This window comes from Macaca nemestrina, chromosome 3 (assembly GCF_043159975.1).
Source record: "Macaca nemestrina isolate mMacNem1 chromosome 3, mMacNem.hap1, whole genome shotgun sequence".
In the NCBI taxonomy this organism is placed as follows: Eukaryota; Metazoa; Chordata; class Mammalia; order Primates; family Cercopithecidae; genus Macaca; species Macaca nemestrina.
In genome coordinates, this window is record NC_092127.1 from 80,677,012 (window position 1) to 80,694,013 (window position 17,002).

Sequence of the window (17,002 nt, forward strand, 5' to 3'; positions counted from 1 at the left end):
TTCTCATTTAATCTTAGAATTCTTAACCTCTATATACAGTTCTTCACCTCTGCTCCTTTACCTAAATCATTGATTCCAAATAAATATCTCTGTGGGCCAGGAGTAGAAAAAGTATTGTGTGAACTAAGCTTGCTATAATCAAAAGAAAGAAGAGGCATTACCCACAGGTATTCATATTCAAATGGTTTTGAAACACTGCATAGACCAAATAAAACACATTTGTATGCCTTAGCACACTAATCAACTTTGTGGCCTTGAGTCATGTAATTTCAGTTTTTTTAATCTAGAAAAATGAAAGGTAGGATCATTTTCTTACAGTGACTCAAGAATGACGATCACAGAAACTCAGAGATTCAGCTCTTGTTCAGTCTTCTCTTCTATCCCCAGAAATTATTGTCTCCTGAATCAGCTAAAGATGGTGGTCTGAAAAACAGCCTGTTTCTGCAGAGGCAGCTCAATTCCCCTCCTCCCACTGCTCTGTTGCATGGTCTCTATTTATTTGAGTATTGCTTTTTAAAATTACTTAAGGGAATAACTGTTTGTTGTAAATTATAGCATTGAAAAATATAGAAAAACAGAAAAGAGAAAATTTACCTATCATCATATCTCTGAGTATATACACATACATATTTGGTTTTTCCTCTGGTACACATTCACATATTAGTTATATGGAATTGGGATCATTCTATGTATGCTCTTTTAAAATATACCTATGTTGTTTTTAAGATTTAAATCAATATATCTTTTTAGAATAGTTTACAGAAAAGTTGCAAGTATAGTACAGAGTTGCCATATACCCAATACCGTTTTTTCTATTGTTTACATCTTGCATTACTGTGGAACTTTTATTACAACCAATGAACCAGCATGGATACATTGTTATTAACTAAACTACACACTTTATTCAGATTTCACAATTTTTCCCCTAATGTCCTTTTTTTCTGTCTCAAGATTCCAGTCAGGATACCACATTACATTTAATAATCATGTCTCTAATTCTCCTCTTGGCTGTGACAGTTTCTCAGATTTTTCTTGATTTTTATGAACTTACTATCAAAGGGGTGCTGGTTAAATATGTTGTAGAATGCTCCTCGGTTTGGATTTGTCTGACATTTTTTCAAGGTTTTGTAAACATTGTGAGTTTTTGGAAGGGAGTACATAGAGGTGAAGTTCCATTTTCATCACATTGTATCAGGAGTATGGGTATCAACATGACTTATCACTGATGATGGTAACTTTCATCACCTGGTTGAGTAGCGTTTACCAGCTTTCTTCATTATAAAGTAACTTTTTCCACCTTTTCATATTCTACTCTTTGGGAGCAAGCTGCTAAGCACAACCCATTTAAGTGGTGTGGAGTTCAGCTATATCACCTTGAGGGAGGAGAATCTACATAAACTACTGGGAATTTTTCTGTTTAGGAGATCTGTCTCTTTTTTATTTATGTGTTCAGTCATTTACTTATATCAGTATGGACCCATGCTATTTATTTTAAACTTTGGATTATAATTCTATGTTATGTTACTATTTTATTAGGTTGGCACAAAATTAATTGCAGGTTTGCACTTAAAAGTAATAGCAAAAACCACAATTACTTTTGCACAACCCCCAACTTACCATTTATTTTGTTGTTCAAATTGTTTGGCTATTAGAAGCTCTTTCAGGCTGACTCCTGGGCCCCTCTCACATGCCTTCATCCTTTCACTTTTTGAGCACTTCCTAAATTCCTGGCACAACAAAACTTGTTCCAGGCTCAACTTGTATATTCTCTGTCCCAGCTCTACAATATGTCATTTTTCCAGGGAGTCATGGTTCCTTTTATTGGAGAAGAGTATTAGAAACCAAGGTCTGAGCAATTGGTGTGTTTATTCCTATCATGATGTCATCATTTCCAGGCCTTTTCAGCAGAAAGATCTAGGAAAACTATGTATGTGTACCAAACCATGTATTGCATATATCTATGATTTCTTCTGTGCCTATTCTTCTGAATCTGTATTAAGATAAACATGAGTTCATACTGGTGTCTCCAACTCTAATCTATTACCACATGGTTCATTCTAACCTAGCTTATCTGTTACATCCCTCTTCAATCATAAGAAATCTGGTTCCAACCAGCTGCTATCCACTTATGTATTTGTTCAGTCCCGTAAACATGTTCAGCAGTTTCAGAACTGTTAAACTGTTAAACTGTTATCCTCAGGAGAAACAAATTTACCAACTAGAAAACAGTGCTTATGTTCAATCTTCAGTTAAAACACCATTTTCATATGAACTGGGCATGGTGGCTCACACCCATAATCCCAGCATTTTGGGAGACAAAGGAGGGGGGATCACTTGAGGCCAGGAGTTCAAGACCAGCCTGGGCAACATGGCAAAACCCTGTCTCTACAAACATACGTAAATTAACCAGGCATGGTGTCATGTGCCTGTAGTCCCAGCTACTCAGGAGGCTGAGGTGGGAGGATCACCTGAATCCAGGGAGGTTAAGGCTGCAGTAAGCCAAGATCACACCACTGCACTCCAGCCTGGGTGACAGAGTGAGGCTCTGCCTCAGAAAACAAAAACAAACAAAAACAACAACAACAACCAAAAAACCCCACTGATACGGTTTGTCTCTGTGTCCCAACAAATCTCATGTCTAATTGTAATCTCCACATGCTGGGGAAGGGACCTGGTGGGAGGTGATTGAATCATGGGGGTGAACTTCCCCCTTTTTCTCCTAATAGTGGGTTCTCAAGAGATCTGGTTGTTTGAAAGGTGTGTGGCATTTCCCCACTTGCTCTCTCTCTCCTGCTCCACCATGGTAAGACACGCTTGCTTTCCCTTCACCTTCTGCCATGTTTGTAAGTTTCCTGAGGTCTCCTAGCCATGCTTCCTGTTAAGCCTGCAGAACTGTGGTCAATTAAACCTCATTACTTCATAAATTACCCAGTCTCAGGTAGTTCTTTTTGGCAGTGTGAAAACAGACTAGTACACCCACCATTTTCCAAAGTCACTTAGGTGAGCATCTTATTCTCCCCAAACCCTTCAGTGAGGTTATGTCATATATTTGTAATACAATTATGTTCTTTTGTCAGAGTCTACAGTTTATCCTGAGATCTGTTGACCTCTTGGTCAATTTTTTATTTGCATACATTAAGGTTCATTCTTTGTGCTGCAAAGTTCTCTGTGTTTTGACAAATACATAGAATCATGTATCTGCCACCACAGTACCGCAGATTAGTTCCATCACATTTTAAAGAGGCCCAATGCTTCCCCTAGTCAAATACCTCTTTCCCCCTAAATTCTTGGCACCACTGACATATTTTCCATCCCTATCACTTTGATGTTTTCCAGAATACCATATAGTTTGAATTGTATTGTCCATGTAGCCTTCTTGCTCTGGCTTCTTTCACTTGTAAAATGCATTTGTGACTCATCTATGTAGGTTAGTGAAATGATGGCTAATAAATACTACTCATTGCTGAATAGTATTTTATTGTATGGATATACCACAGTTTGTTTATCCATTCACCTACTGAAGGAAATCTTGGTTAATTCCAGTTTTGAGTAATTATGAATAAAACTGCTATAAACATTTGCATGCAGGTTTTGTGTGAACATAAGATTTTAAAAGAGTTAGGTAATGCCTAAGATAATGATTGCTGGGTCATATGGTAATCCTATGTCTAACTCTATAAGAAATTTCTTCCAAACTGTCTTCCTAAGTGGTATACCATTTTGCATTCCCACTAGCAATGAATGAGAGCTCTGCATTCTTCACCAGCATTTGAAGTTGCATTTTTTTTATTTTAGCCATTCTAATAGATGTGTAGTGGTATCTCATAATTGTTTTGATTACATTTCCCTAGTGACAAATGATATTCAGCACCTTTTCATATGCTTATTTGCCATCTGTATATCTTTTTAAGTGTAGTGTCTTTTCAGATCTTTTGCCCATTTTTAATTGGGTTATTTGTTTTCTTATCATTGAGTTTTTGAGTTCTTTATACCTTCTAGATAAAGTTCTTGTCAGAAATACTACTTGAAACTATTTTCTCCCAGTGTGTGGCTTGTCTTTTCATTCCCATAGTAGTGTCTTTCATGGAGTAAGAGTTTTAAATTTTGATTAAGTCCAATTTACCTATTTTTTCTTGCCAATTATGCTTTTGGTGTTGTAGCTAAAAACTCTTTGCTTAACCCAAGATTACACAAATTTTCTCCCATGTTTTAATCTTTTTCAGAAGTTTTATGGTTTTACATTTAACCTTTAGGTCTGATAAATTTTGAGTTAATTTTTGTATAATGTGTGAGGTATACATTGAGATTCATTGTGCTGTTCATGAATCCCTAATTGTTCCAGTACTATTTGTTGAAAAGACTATCATTTCTCTATTGAATTGTCTTTGCACCTTTGTAAAAATAGGTTAACTATATTTATGTGGATCAACTATTTCTGGGCTCTCAACACTTTTCACTGATGTATGTGTCTATCCTTTTCCTATTTCCACATTGTCTTGATTACTGAGGCATTACAGTAAGTCTTGGAATTCAGTAATAGGAGTCCTCCAACTTTGTTATTTTTTTCAGAATTGTTTTTCAGAACTAGAATCCTAGTTCTTTGCTTTTCTGTGGGTGGGGGGGGGGCTATATTAAAAATCACACTTTTGATACCCACAAAAAACTGCTGGAATTTTTATTTTAAATCTGTAGGCCAAATTGGGGGAAATTGGCATCTTAACAATCTTTGAGTATGACATAGAACTCCATTTATGTAGGTCTTCATTGATTTCTTTCATTACAGTTTTGTAATTTCAACATACGGATCTTATACATATTTTAATAGACTCATATCTAACAACTTTTGCTGCTATTTTAAACGGTATATATATTTTTGCTTTTATTATTATTTTTAATTGACACATAATAATTGTACATATCATGGGGAACAGTGTGATATTCCAATACGTGTATAAAATATGTAATGCTTAAATCAGTACAATTAGAATATCAATCACCTCAAACATTTATCATTACTTGTATTGGGGACATTCAAAATCTGTTCCTTTAACCATTTGAACATATGCAACAGATTGTTGTTAATTATAGCCACCCTATCATGCTATAGAACACTAGACCTTATCCTTCTAACTAGCATTACTTTTGTAATCCCCTCCTTCCTTTACCATTAACCAATCCTCTCCTTCCTCTACCATTCCTGATCTCTAGTAACTGTTCTCTACTTCTACAAGATAATTTTGTTAGCTTCCACATATAAGTGAGAGTATACAATATATTATCTTTCTGTGTGTGGTGTATTTCACTTAATATAATGTCCTCTAAGCTCATCCATGTTGCCACAAATGACAGAACTTCGTTCTTTTTATGGCTAAATAGTATTCAATTGTCTACATGTACCACATTTTTTTATTCATTCATCTGATGATGGACACTTAGGTTGAGTCCATATCTTAGCTATTGTTAATAATGGGGCAGTAAACATGAAAAAGTAGACATCTCTTTAGCATACTTCATATTTCTTTGGATATATAGCCAGTGGTGGGATTACTGGATCATATGTTAGCTCTACTTTTAGTTTTTTAAGGAATCTCCATACTGTTTTCCATAATGGTTGTACTAGTTTACATTCCCACCAATAGTGCATAAGAGTTACCTTTTCTCCACATCCACCCCAGCATTTGTTACTTTTTATCTTTTTAATAAAAGCCATTCTAACTGTGGTAAGATAGTATCTCTTTGTGGCTTTGATTTGCATTTCCCTGATGATTAATGATTGGAGCATTTTTAATGTACCTGTTGGCCATTTGTATCTCTTCTTACAAGAGATGTCTATTCAGCTCATTTGCCCATTTTTTAATGAATTATGATTATTATTTTGCTGTTGACTTTCTTGAGTTCCTTATATATTCTGTGTGTGGTGGATTTAATCCCTTGTCAGATGGATAGTTTGCAAATATCTTCTCCCATTCTGCAGGTTGTCTCATCACTCTGTCAACTGCTTTCTTTGCTGCAGAGAAGCTTTTTAGTTTGAAATAATCCCACTTACCTATTTTTGCTTTTGTTCCATGTACTTTTAAGGTCTTCTCCGTAAAGTCTTTGCGCAGACCAATGTCCTTAAGTGTTTACCCTATATTTTCTCCTACTAGTTTTATAGTTTTGAGTCTTATGTATAAATCTTTAATCCATTTTGAGTTGATGGTTTTATATGGTAAGAGATAGGGTTCTACTTTCATTTTTCTGCATATGGCTATCCAGTTTTCCCAGCACCATTTATCGAAGAAACTGTTCCTTCCACCAATGAATGCTCTTAGTGCCTTTATTTACAGTTAGTTGCAGGGTGGGGAGTGCTGAGGAAAGAAACTGGGAAGTGAGAGCCATAGAGTTTGCAGCTATGATCCTTCCACTGGAGACATTCACCTGACTGCTGAAGATTGAAGAGAAGCCGAAACAGGAGGAGGAGTTGCTGTACTATATTCAAGACAGCCTGGAGAAGAGTGACCAGCTCACCAAGAACATGATGTCTATCCTGTCATCATATGACAGTCACCATATAAAGCTGGAGAATTCCATCATTCCAGTGCACAAGCAGACAGATAATCTGCAGCGTCTGCAAGACAATTTCGAGAAGACGCTATCCATCCTGGACCACATCATCAGCTCCTACCATGTTACCAGTGACACTTAACAGATCTTCAGAGAGGGCCCCACAGGTAGGCCAGAAGAGTGTCTGGGAAGCATGGCTAAGAGTCAGAAGGCTGTGGAGTATTTCTAGGACAATAGCCCAAACAGCCCAGAACTCAACAAAGTGAAGCTGCTGCTTGAGCAGGGGAAGGAGTCACTAGAGTCCGAGCTCTGCAGCCTGATGACCAGGCACAATAAGATTGTCTCCCCTGTGCTCATCCCGGATCTGATCAGTGGTGATGATGATTTGGAGGGATAGGAGGTTATGTCCCTGGAGCACCTGCCCAAGAGTATGCTCCAGGATGTAATCCACATCTCCTGCTGGCTGGTGGAAGACAGCTGCAACCAAGATTTTATGAATGTCTACTACTAAATTTGCTCCATCCAGCTGGATCACTTCATCAAGGCCTGGAGAAGTATTTCTGGAAGAAGAGTTCTTTTTCTGAAATTCCCTACTCTCCTTCTATCCCCAACAAGAGGAAAAACACACCCGCCAAAAAAGCCAGTCAAGTGGCCAGGGACAATTCATAAGGCTCAATACCTTCTGAAAACAGTATTCCCAGCATGGTCTAGTTGGGGAAAAGGGATGCCCCAACTTCCTTCCTTTGGAAGGTCACCAGCATAATTTCAAAGTTAAGTACCTGTCCAAGGCCTTGAATGACAAGCATAGGCTGCTGGTCAGGAAAGATGGTGGATATGGAGACTGATACCTACATCCACTGTGTCAGTACCTTTGACGAGCTGGCCTAGAGTGAGTACCAGTTGCTGGCTGACATAATCACTGAGCACCATAGGAAGAAGACCTGTGACTCTGATACGGGATGTGCTGGATGGGCTGATACTTGAAGGGGAGAATGTTGTCTCCCCCTCGGAGACCATCATTCGACACGACTTCTCCATGGTGCTTACTGTCTCCTCCATCCCGCATCACCTAAGCACAGCAAACCTGAGTTTGACCAGGTGCTCTAGGGCATGGCCGCCGTCAGCAAGAACAAATCACCTTGGCCTCATCATCTCCCTAGAGGCTATTTGAGCCAAAGCACTGGAGGACTTTGTGGACAACATCAAAAATGACCTTGACAATGAATGCAACGTGCCCAAGGATGGCACCATGCTCACAAGCAACATCATCCTCTTCCTGCAGCAGCTTCTGGACTTCCAGGAGATGGTGGGTGATATGCTGGCTTCCCAAGAGGCCAGTTCTTCAGCCACAGCCATGGTTCAAAGTTCAGCAAGTGACTGCTAAGCATCTGTATCTGTGAAATTCTGGGCAGCCTGCAGTTGAACTTGCTGAGCAAGTCCAAGGTGTATGAGGACCCAGCTCTGAGCACCATCTTCCTGCATAACAACTACAACTACATCCTCAAGTCCCTGAAGTCTGAGCGATCCAGCTGGTGGCTGTGACTCAGAAGATTGCTGAGTACCCCCACTGGGAGCACATTGAGCAGTAGATCGACTTACCAGTGCAGTTGGCTAAAGGTGACTGAATATTTCACAGATAACAATATACTTATGTTCCAACCAGGAGTCAAACTCTAGAATAAGGAGCAGCAGATGATCAAAGAGTGTTTCAAGGGCTTCAATGATGGCCTTGAAGAACTGTGCAAGATCCAAAAGGCCTGGGCTATTTCAAACACAGAGAAGGACAGGATTTGCTAAACCCCAAAAAACATTGTCAAGGAAACCTGTAGGGCCTCTCTGCACAAGTTCAGCAGCATGCCCTTCACCAAGAACCTGGAGAAGTACCTGTACGCATGGAGCAGATGGCTGACATGACCAATTGCCTTTTCAACACCTCTGCCTGAGTCTTCTGCTAGCCCTGCCTGGTTCTGCCAGACTAGCCAGGTCATTGGACAGATAAACCCATGTTAACTTGCCTCTGGGCTGGGTGAGTTTGAAGTCCTTTGAGAGAGGCTTGTCTTCACTGCCCCATCCAGGAGCCTCCTCCCTGAGCCCTCTAGTCCTGGTTTCTGCTTTTTCCCTGTAGCCCACGTTTCCAACAAAACCAGCATTCTCCCAGAAAGCTGGATTCCTTCTCGTCTTGGGTTTTGTGATGCTGATAGCTTTCGAAATAGGAGAGGAGAGAAAGAAGACAGAGGCCTGTGCCCACAGCTGCCTCATATGTGCCAAAAGCAGGAGGGCAGAACAGCACTACCTCTGTCCTCAGTCAAAAGTGGGTACTAGAACTTCCTTTTCAGCCCAAAATGTGGGTAGGTCTCAGAGGAGTAGTCAGAAGACCTGGGGAAAAGCAATCAGGTTCTCCTGGATTTTGTGCAGAAAACACATTCCCCATTGCCCACAGACCTGAGATCTGGGGCTGCTCCATTTCCCAGGAGTCCCCTAGGTGACTGGGAGCAGGACTGCCTGCCTGCTCGCCATTCCCTCTGGGTTCCAGTACACTGCAGGAGGCATTCAGAAAAGGAGCCCTGACCCACCCTCTGTGGCCTGCTTCCCAGCATTAGTGCCTCCTGGCCCAGGACCAAACAGCAGCGGTTGCAGAAGGCTGCATACCTATGGACTGGGAGACTGGTGGACAGTGGAGAGAAATTCAGGAGCAGAGTGGGGTGAAAAGCAAGGTCCCACCTACTTAAGATCAGAAAAAATAGCAGAGTTCAATGAAGACAGACCCTTGAGGTGTACTTGCACTTGGGAATGGGTTTATTGAATTTGTAGATTGCTTTGGTGGTATGGTCATTTTCACAATATGAATTCTTCTGATCTATGAACATGGGATGGCTTTCTTTTTTTGTGTGTCTTCAATGTTTTTCAGCATTGTTTTATAGTTTTCTCTATAGAGATCTTTCACCTTTTTGGTTAAACATATTCCTAGGTATTTTATTTATTTATTTATTTTTATAGCTATTGTAAGTGAGGCTGTTGTCTTGTTTGTTTTTCAGATAGTTTATTGTTGGTGTATAGAAACTCTATTGATTTTTTTACTTGAATAAACCCATTCCCAATAAAAAAACCCATTATATAAGCTCTTTGCTTATATGCTAATGGAGGGAGAGCTTGGGGTGGTTCAGGGTCTTCCGGGGATCGAGAGAGATCTAACTTTCCTCCTCAGCTCTCCAGAGACCCTGTCTTGGCTCTACCCCCGGTCATGGGAAACCAAAACTGCATCCTAAAGTCTGCAGCCCAGGCCCAACGCTGTCATAGCCTGGGCTGCTTGCCATGGGGTGCAGCCTCTCTAGGATCTGAGTTGGACTTGCACGCTGTCCACATTCAGATTCCTGTGAAGTTGAATTGGCTGCACAGCACCCAGGCCACATACATGAGAAAGAAGTCACAGTCAACAGTCTCAGTCCAGCTTCTCTTTGACCCCTTTATTCTTCTGGGTGCTTCCATGAAGCAAAGATGCAGAGAAAGGAGTTGTTTTTCAGGCCCTCCCCCAAGCCAACCCAACATGAGCAGAAGGATGAAACCCAGGGGTCATCAGCCTGTATCTCTCCCTTCTGGAAAGTCTCAATTAATTAACATTTGGGTCTGGCCCATTGTGGGTCATCTTCAGTGGAAAAAACACCATCTTAGGGAGGCTCTGCAAGGCAATATGTTATCTTGGAGAGTTGAGGTCACCTGGGCCTTTAGGGAGGCCAATCTTGCTCCCTGATGCAGACCTGCCTCTAACAAGAAAGGATATGGTGGAGCCCAGGGACAGGAGAGCCAGCAGGGTTGGTGCAAGGAGCCATGACCACCTAGCAATTCCTGCACCCTTACCCAGCCCTAGACAGGCAACCTGCCAGTTCTTTTCTGTTTAGACCTGCACTTAGGCCTCATTCCTTACCCCTCACCCCCAGGAAGGTGCCTCAACCTTCACTCACTTTCAGGATTAGACCCTAGATTCTCATAATCTTGCTTTTCCTCTCTCAGGACTAGGCTGGGGTTGCTCGTAGCCCCAGAGTTGCCCCAGGCCAGCAGCCCAACCAGCAGCACAATCTCTGTGGCACTGAGGAAGAGCAGCAGCAGCAGGACGCTGAAGTAGTAAACTGGAGGTGGGAGGGCAGGTGGGATGGTTAGGGGCCAGGTCCTGTGCCTCTGATGTCCTGGGAGTTGAGCAGAAACACCCTGGTGTGGATGACAGCAGGTGGGAGAAAACAGGCAGGCCAGGTAAGGAAGTAGAACTTACTGAGGAGCAGGTTGCAGGAGGAGCTGGGCAGGGCCTGCACCAGGGAGGAGTGTAAGAGAGGTAGCCCAGCAGCAGTGTCACCTTGGAAGCAATGCCCTTGATTGTCTGAAGGGGCAGCAGCCCCCTGCACGTGACAGCCAATATAAGTGCCCCTTAGGTGCCAATAGAGCTATGATGGACTTCAGTGCTGTGTTCTTCAGGCTCAACTGGAAGGGGAAAATTTAGGACTCTCCAGGGGAGATGGGGAGTGGGCAGCAGGGGTATGGGTTCATGCCTCTGGCTCTGTATCCCTCACCTTCCTACCTCCATTAGCCCTCCTGTCAGCCTCTTCCTGACTTGACTCGCTGTCACCTGGAAGCAGGGCACCAGCTGCTAGGGTGGAAATCATGAACTACATACTCCCTCTTGACACTCACGGTCTCATTCACCACGTGGGCCTGGAACTCCAGCTCCATCGCTGAGAAGGGTGGGGGTGAGAACAATGAATAGGAACAGGAGATCCCTGTCCCCAAATCTCCAGGGAGTGGGGCCAAAAGCAATCTGGAGCCCAGGGGTGATGGAGACTTCTGATGGCTTCTCGGGGACAGACTTGAGGACAAAACTGGTCTATAGGAGGGCTTCCCAAATCTTATTTTGCAAAATTTCTAATTGTCTGAAGGTCTTTATCAGATTCATAGATGAATTTTAATTGTAAAGAAATCAATGAACTTCCCACCAAAAAAGAAAAAGAACATCAGTTGGCTGAAAATAAGTGGACTTATTTCTGGGGTCTGTATTTTGTTCCATTGGCCTATATGTCTGTTTTTATGCCAGTAACATATTGTTTTGGTTACTATAGCTTTGTAGTTTGATAGTGTGATTCCTTCAGCCTTGTTTTTGTTTTTGTTATTGTTGTTTTTGCTCAAGATTGCTTTGGTTATTCAGGGTCTTTTCTGGTTCCATACGAATTTTAGGAATACTTTTTCTGTTTCTGTGAAAAATGTTATTGGTATTTTCATAGATGATTGCATTGAATTTGTAGATTGCTTTGGTGGTATGGTCATTTTCACAATATGAATTCTTCTGATCTATGAACATGGGATGGCTTTCTTTTTTTGTGTGTCTTCAACGTTTTTCAGCATTGTTTTATAGTTTTCTCTATAGAGATCTTTCACCTTTTTGGTTAAACATATTCCTAGGTATTTTATTTATTTATTTATTTTTATAGCTATTGTAAGTGAGGCTGTTGTCTTGTTTGTTTTTCAGATAGTTTATTGTTGGTGTATAGAAACTCTATTGATTTTTTTACTTGATTTTGTATCCTGCAACTTTGCTGAATTTGTTTATCGGTCCTAAGCGATTTTTTTTTTGGTGGAACTTAGGGTTTTCTATATATGAGATCATGTCATCTGTGAACAGGGATAATTTAACTTCTTTTTTTTTTTTCCAATTTGGATACCTTTTGTTTCTTTCTTTGGCTTAATTGCTCTGGCTATGGCTTCCAGTACTCTGTTGAATACAAATGGTGAAAGTGGGCTTCCTTGTCTTGTTCAGGTCTCGGCGGAAAAGCTTTCAACTTTTCCCCCATTCAGTATGATGTTGACTATAAGTTTGTCATATATAGACGTTATTGCATTGAAATACATTCCTTCTATACCTAACTTGTTGATAATTTTTATCATGAAAAATCATTGAATTTTATCAAATGTTTTTTCTGCATTTATTGAGACACATAGTTTTTGTTCTTCCTTCTGTTAATGTGATGTATCATGTTTATTGATTTGCATATGTTGAACCATTCTTGAATCTCTGGGATAAATACCACTTGATTATGGTGAATAATCTTTTTAATGTGCTGCTAGATTTGGTTTTCTTGGATTTTGTTGAGGATTTTTACATTTATGTTCAACAGGGATATTGGCCTGTAGTTTTTTGTTGTTATTTTGTTTTTGTCTGGTTTTGGTATCAGGGTAATGCTGGTCTTGTAGAATGAGTTTGGAAGAACTCCCTCCTCTTTAATTTTCTGGAATAGTTTTAGAAGAATTGCTATTATTTCTTCTTTAAAAGTTGGATAGGATTTCACAGTGAAGCCATCAGGTCCTGGGCTCTTCTTCGATGGGAGACTTTATTATAGATTCATCTTGTTGCTTATAATTTGTCTGCTCATGTTTTCTATTTCTTCTTGGTTCAATTTTTTCAGATAATATGTATAGAGAAATTTATCCATTTTATTCATTTCTGCTAGATTTTCTAATTTACTGTCATATAGCTGCTCATATAATCTCTAGTGATCCTTTGTATTTCTGTGGTATCAGTTGTAATGTCTCCTTCTTCATTTCTATTTTATTTATTGAGTCTTTTCTCTTGTTTATTGGTTAGCTTAGCTAATAGTGTATGGATTTGTTTACATTTTTAAAAAACTTGTTGATTTTTTTCCATTTTTTTAGTCTCAGTTTTATTTATTTCTGCTCTGATCTTTATTATTTCTTCTACTAATTTTGGGTTTGGTTTTTTCTTGCTTTTGTAGTTCCTCAAATGCATCATTAAGTTGTTTATTTGAAATCTTTCTACTCTTTTGATGTAAGAGTTTATTTCTATAAACTTACCTCTTCATACTGCTTTTGCTGTAACCCATCTGTTTTGGTGTTGTGTGTGTATTTTCATTTGTTTCAATAAAATTTAAATGTTTCTTCTTAATTTCCTCATTGCCCCATTGGTCATTCAGGAGCATGCTGTTTAATTTCCACGTGTTTGTACAGTTTCCAAAGTTCATTTTGTTATTGATTTCTACTTTATTCCATTGTGGTCAGAAAAGATACTTGATATGATTGCAATTATTTCAACTTTTTGAGACTTATTTTGTGGCCTAATATGTGTTCTATCCTGGAGAATGTTCCATGTGCTGGTGAAAAGAATGTATATTCTGCAACTGTTGAATGAAATGTTCTATAAATGTCTGTTAGGTCCATTTGGTTTAAAACGCAGTTTAAATCCAATGTTTCTTTGCTTATTTTCTGTCTGTCTGGATAATCTGTCCAATGCTGAGAGTGGGGTATTGACGTCCTCAACTATTATTGTATTGGAGTCTATCTCTTCCTTTAAATCGAATAACATTTGCTTTACATGTCTGGATACTTCTATATTTGGTGCATATATATTTACAATTCTTATATCCTCTTTCTGAACTGATCCCTTTGTCATTATAAAATGAGCTTCTTTTTCTCTTTTTCCTTCCCCCGAGGAAGATGTGCTGCTTCAGCTCAGGCCTGGGGCACATGACTGTTCCAGGAAGCCCAGACATCATGTCCCTGAAATGCAGGGTGCCACTTCAACTTAGGTATTGGGGAGCATGACCATTCTGGATGGTCAAGGAACTGTTTCCAAGGGATGCAGGGCACTGCTTCAGCTTAGGTACCAGAGAGATATGGCTTCTCTGAGTAGCTAAAGTACTATTTTCTTCAGCTTCTGCCCAGGGAGGCACAGGGAGGGGTAAGCAAAGCACTTCCACCTCTGCTTGGCTCCACAGGGAAGGGTGTAATAGATATTTGCATCAACTTGTGGATGTCAGGGCACCAGTCTGGGGTGGTTCGGTGGTGGCTGAGCCTCAAGGATGAAGGGGAGCTATGGCTACTTGCCCCTGAAGCAAGACACATTTCAGCCATAGTTCCAGTTGGAAGATCGTGTAGCACAGCAGCTTTGTGGGACACCGGGGAGAGGGCACAGTGTCAGCTCCTTCCCTGTGGAAAGCACAGCTATGTGGACTCCAGGCAGCTCCCTCAGCTGGGCTTGGTGCTTGTGAGAACTGCAGAGGACTGCAGTGGTGAGATTTATAGGTGTCCAGGGTGCTGATGGGGATTGCTAGGATCCTTTTGCTTACTGCCTCACCACAGGGAGAAGTTTCTCCTGGTTCCCAGCTGATCTCAGTTGGGAGATGAAGTGGTAGAAGCCAGGCATTTTCTTACATTCTCCATGTGGTCCGCCTTAGTTTCTGTGCTCAACAGGTTTCCGTTACTCCTATGATGCACTACAGAGGTCCCTCTCAGTTATTTTTGTTAAAACATAGTTGTTTATTCATTGTTCTGGCTGTCTTTGATGAGCACTAGGGGGTTCTACTCAACCATCTTGCTGATGTCACTCCAGCTTATATGTTTTCAATTTGGGAGTTCACTTTCTCTTTGCCAGTATATAGAAATACAAATTATTTTTTATAGTGATCTTGTATTCTGCAACCTTTGCTAAACTTACCAGTTCTAGGAACTATTTTTTAAATTCTTTGAGATTTTCTATACAGACATGAGCAAATAGAGACAATCTTCTCTTTCTTTTCTTTCTTTCTTTTCTTTTCTTTCTTTCTTTCCTTTCTTTCTTTCTTTCTCTTTCTTTCTTTCTTTCTTTCTTTCTTTCTTTCTTTCTTTCTTTCTTTCTTTCTTTCTTTCTTTCTTTCTTTCTTTCTTTCTCTTTCTTTTTGTATTGATTGCACTGGCTAGAACTTACAGTATAATATTGAATAGGACTGGGGATAGAGAACAGCCTTGCCTTATTTCTGATCTTAGAGGTCCTCCTCAGTGCTCCTGTCATCTCAGGCTATTGTTATGGACCCAGAGGCTGCTCCCCACCATTTTTTTTTTTTAACTATTCTCTTCCCATAGTTTTATTGTGTTTTCACCAGTGCCCCAAGTATAGCAGTGTTTATAGGCCATCCTTCCACAGAATCAGGCTTCTGTTCCATAAGTAGTAAGGGAGGGAAAAGCGTCTGAGTGGAGTTAAGTGCCCCTCCAACAGCAGTTGCTTCTCATCCTCCATGCTGCACCCAAAGGACAACTTGTTAAACTTAACTTTCTTCATTCTTTTTCTGGGAGTACCTGGTGACATTTGTGGAGAAAAACCTGAAAAGGACAATTTCAATGCCCCAAGGGGCTTCCCATTCTTACACCAGCTCCCCATTGGCCTCTACCACATCCCCAACCACCCCATTGAACTCCTTTTACTTGTGTTCAGTTGAATCCACCTATGTATGCCAGCACATGCATTTCTCTTCCTGGGACCACCTGTTTCTCCTTAGACTGGGGCCAGTTGGTTGCCCTGCAACCTTAGCTCCTTGATGGGTTCAAGGAAATGCATAAATTTGCAGTTTGTCTGGTTTGGTAAGAATAAGAGCAAAATTCCTTCCAGCTGTTTAGATCCTTCAACAGAAACAAAAAATAACTTTTTTGAATAACAATTAAGACACTCTGTACTGCTCACAAAGAGGTCCATATAGAGTTGTCTTTGGTTACTGGCTTAACTTAAAGGGACATTTTTCAGCATCTATTACTTCTGATTCCTACAGATGAAGGAAAAGAATATCCTTAAATTCCTTTCTGCAGGAACCTACTTGGGTGGCACCAACATTTGCTTTCAGTTGGATAAGTATATCCACAAAAAGAAAAGTGGTGATATCTATACATTAAACCTAAAATGGATCTGGAGAAGCTTCTTTATGAATCTCAGGCCATTGTAACAATTGAAAGCCCAGCAGCCATTATTCTCTGAGTATACCAACCAGCCTGCTGTACTGGAGCTTGCTCCTGCCCTAGGATCCATCTGTTTTGTTGGACACTTTATTCCCAGAACATTTAGGCAGTTTTCTAGGATCCTCCTCCTTCAGTGAAGTGAACATTAATATCTTCCAAAGGCATCTGCTAGTAGCCTACTCACTACTGCACTACATAACACAGATCCCTCAACTCTATTTTGCATAGGATATTGACATCTTATGCAAAAATGAAGGTACTCACTCAAAGGGTCTGACATAATGGTTGCTGGCCTATGAGGTCCTGCTTGGGTGTGGCACTATTTCCCTTGAGCACCTGTGGGAAGTCATACCTGATCTCTGCTTCTACAGTGATACTAGACAGATTGAAAAGGAAGAACAGATTGCTGCTGAAAAGGCAGAACAAAGAGAAGTTTTGGAGAGAATGCATTACTTATGTTGGCATATTTACTGCAACTCAATCTGAGCTTGCAGATTCATCTGAAAGAGTCTGCATCTATTCAGCATTGATGAAGAATGAAGTGCTCAGATTGTTGCTGAAGACAGATCTATGGCTGCCAATTGACCCCAGAGTACAGAACTAGGGTGAATAGAAAAGAAGTCTCGTTTTGAGATATAATAATAATAGCAACAGTAATAGTGATAATATTTATGAAATAAACTTAAAATTTAGAGTAGATTCC

General features: G+C 40.4%; 2 pseudogenes; one reads left to right on the forward strand and one right to left on the reverse strand.

The window, feature by feature from the left end:
• Positions 1–6,433: 6,433 nt before the first annotated feature.
• Positions 6,434–8,486, forward strand: LOC105486282 (exocyst complex component 7-like; annotated as a pseudogene).
• A 1,348-nt stretch (positions 8,487–9,834) lies between these two features.
• On the reverse strand, positions 9,835–14,087 carry LOC139362247 (ligand-gated cation channel ZACN-like; annotated as a pseudogene).
• Between the last annotated feature and the right edge of the window lie 2,915 nt (positions 14,088–17,002).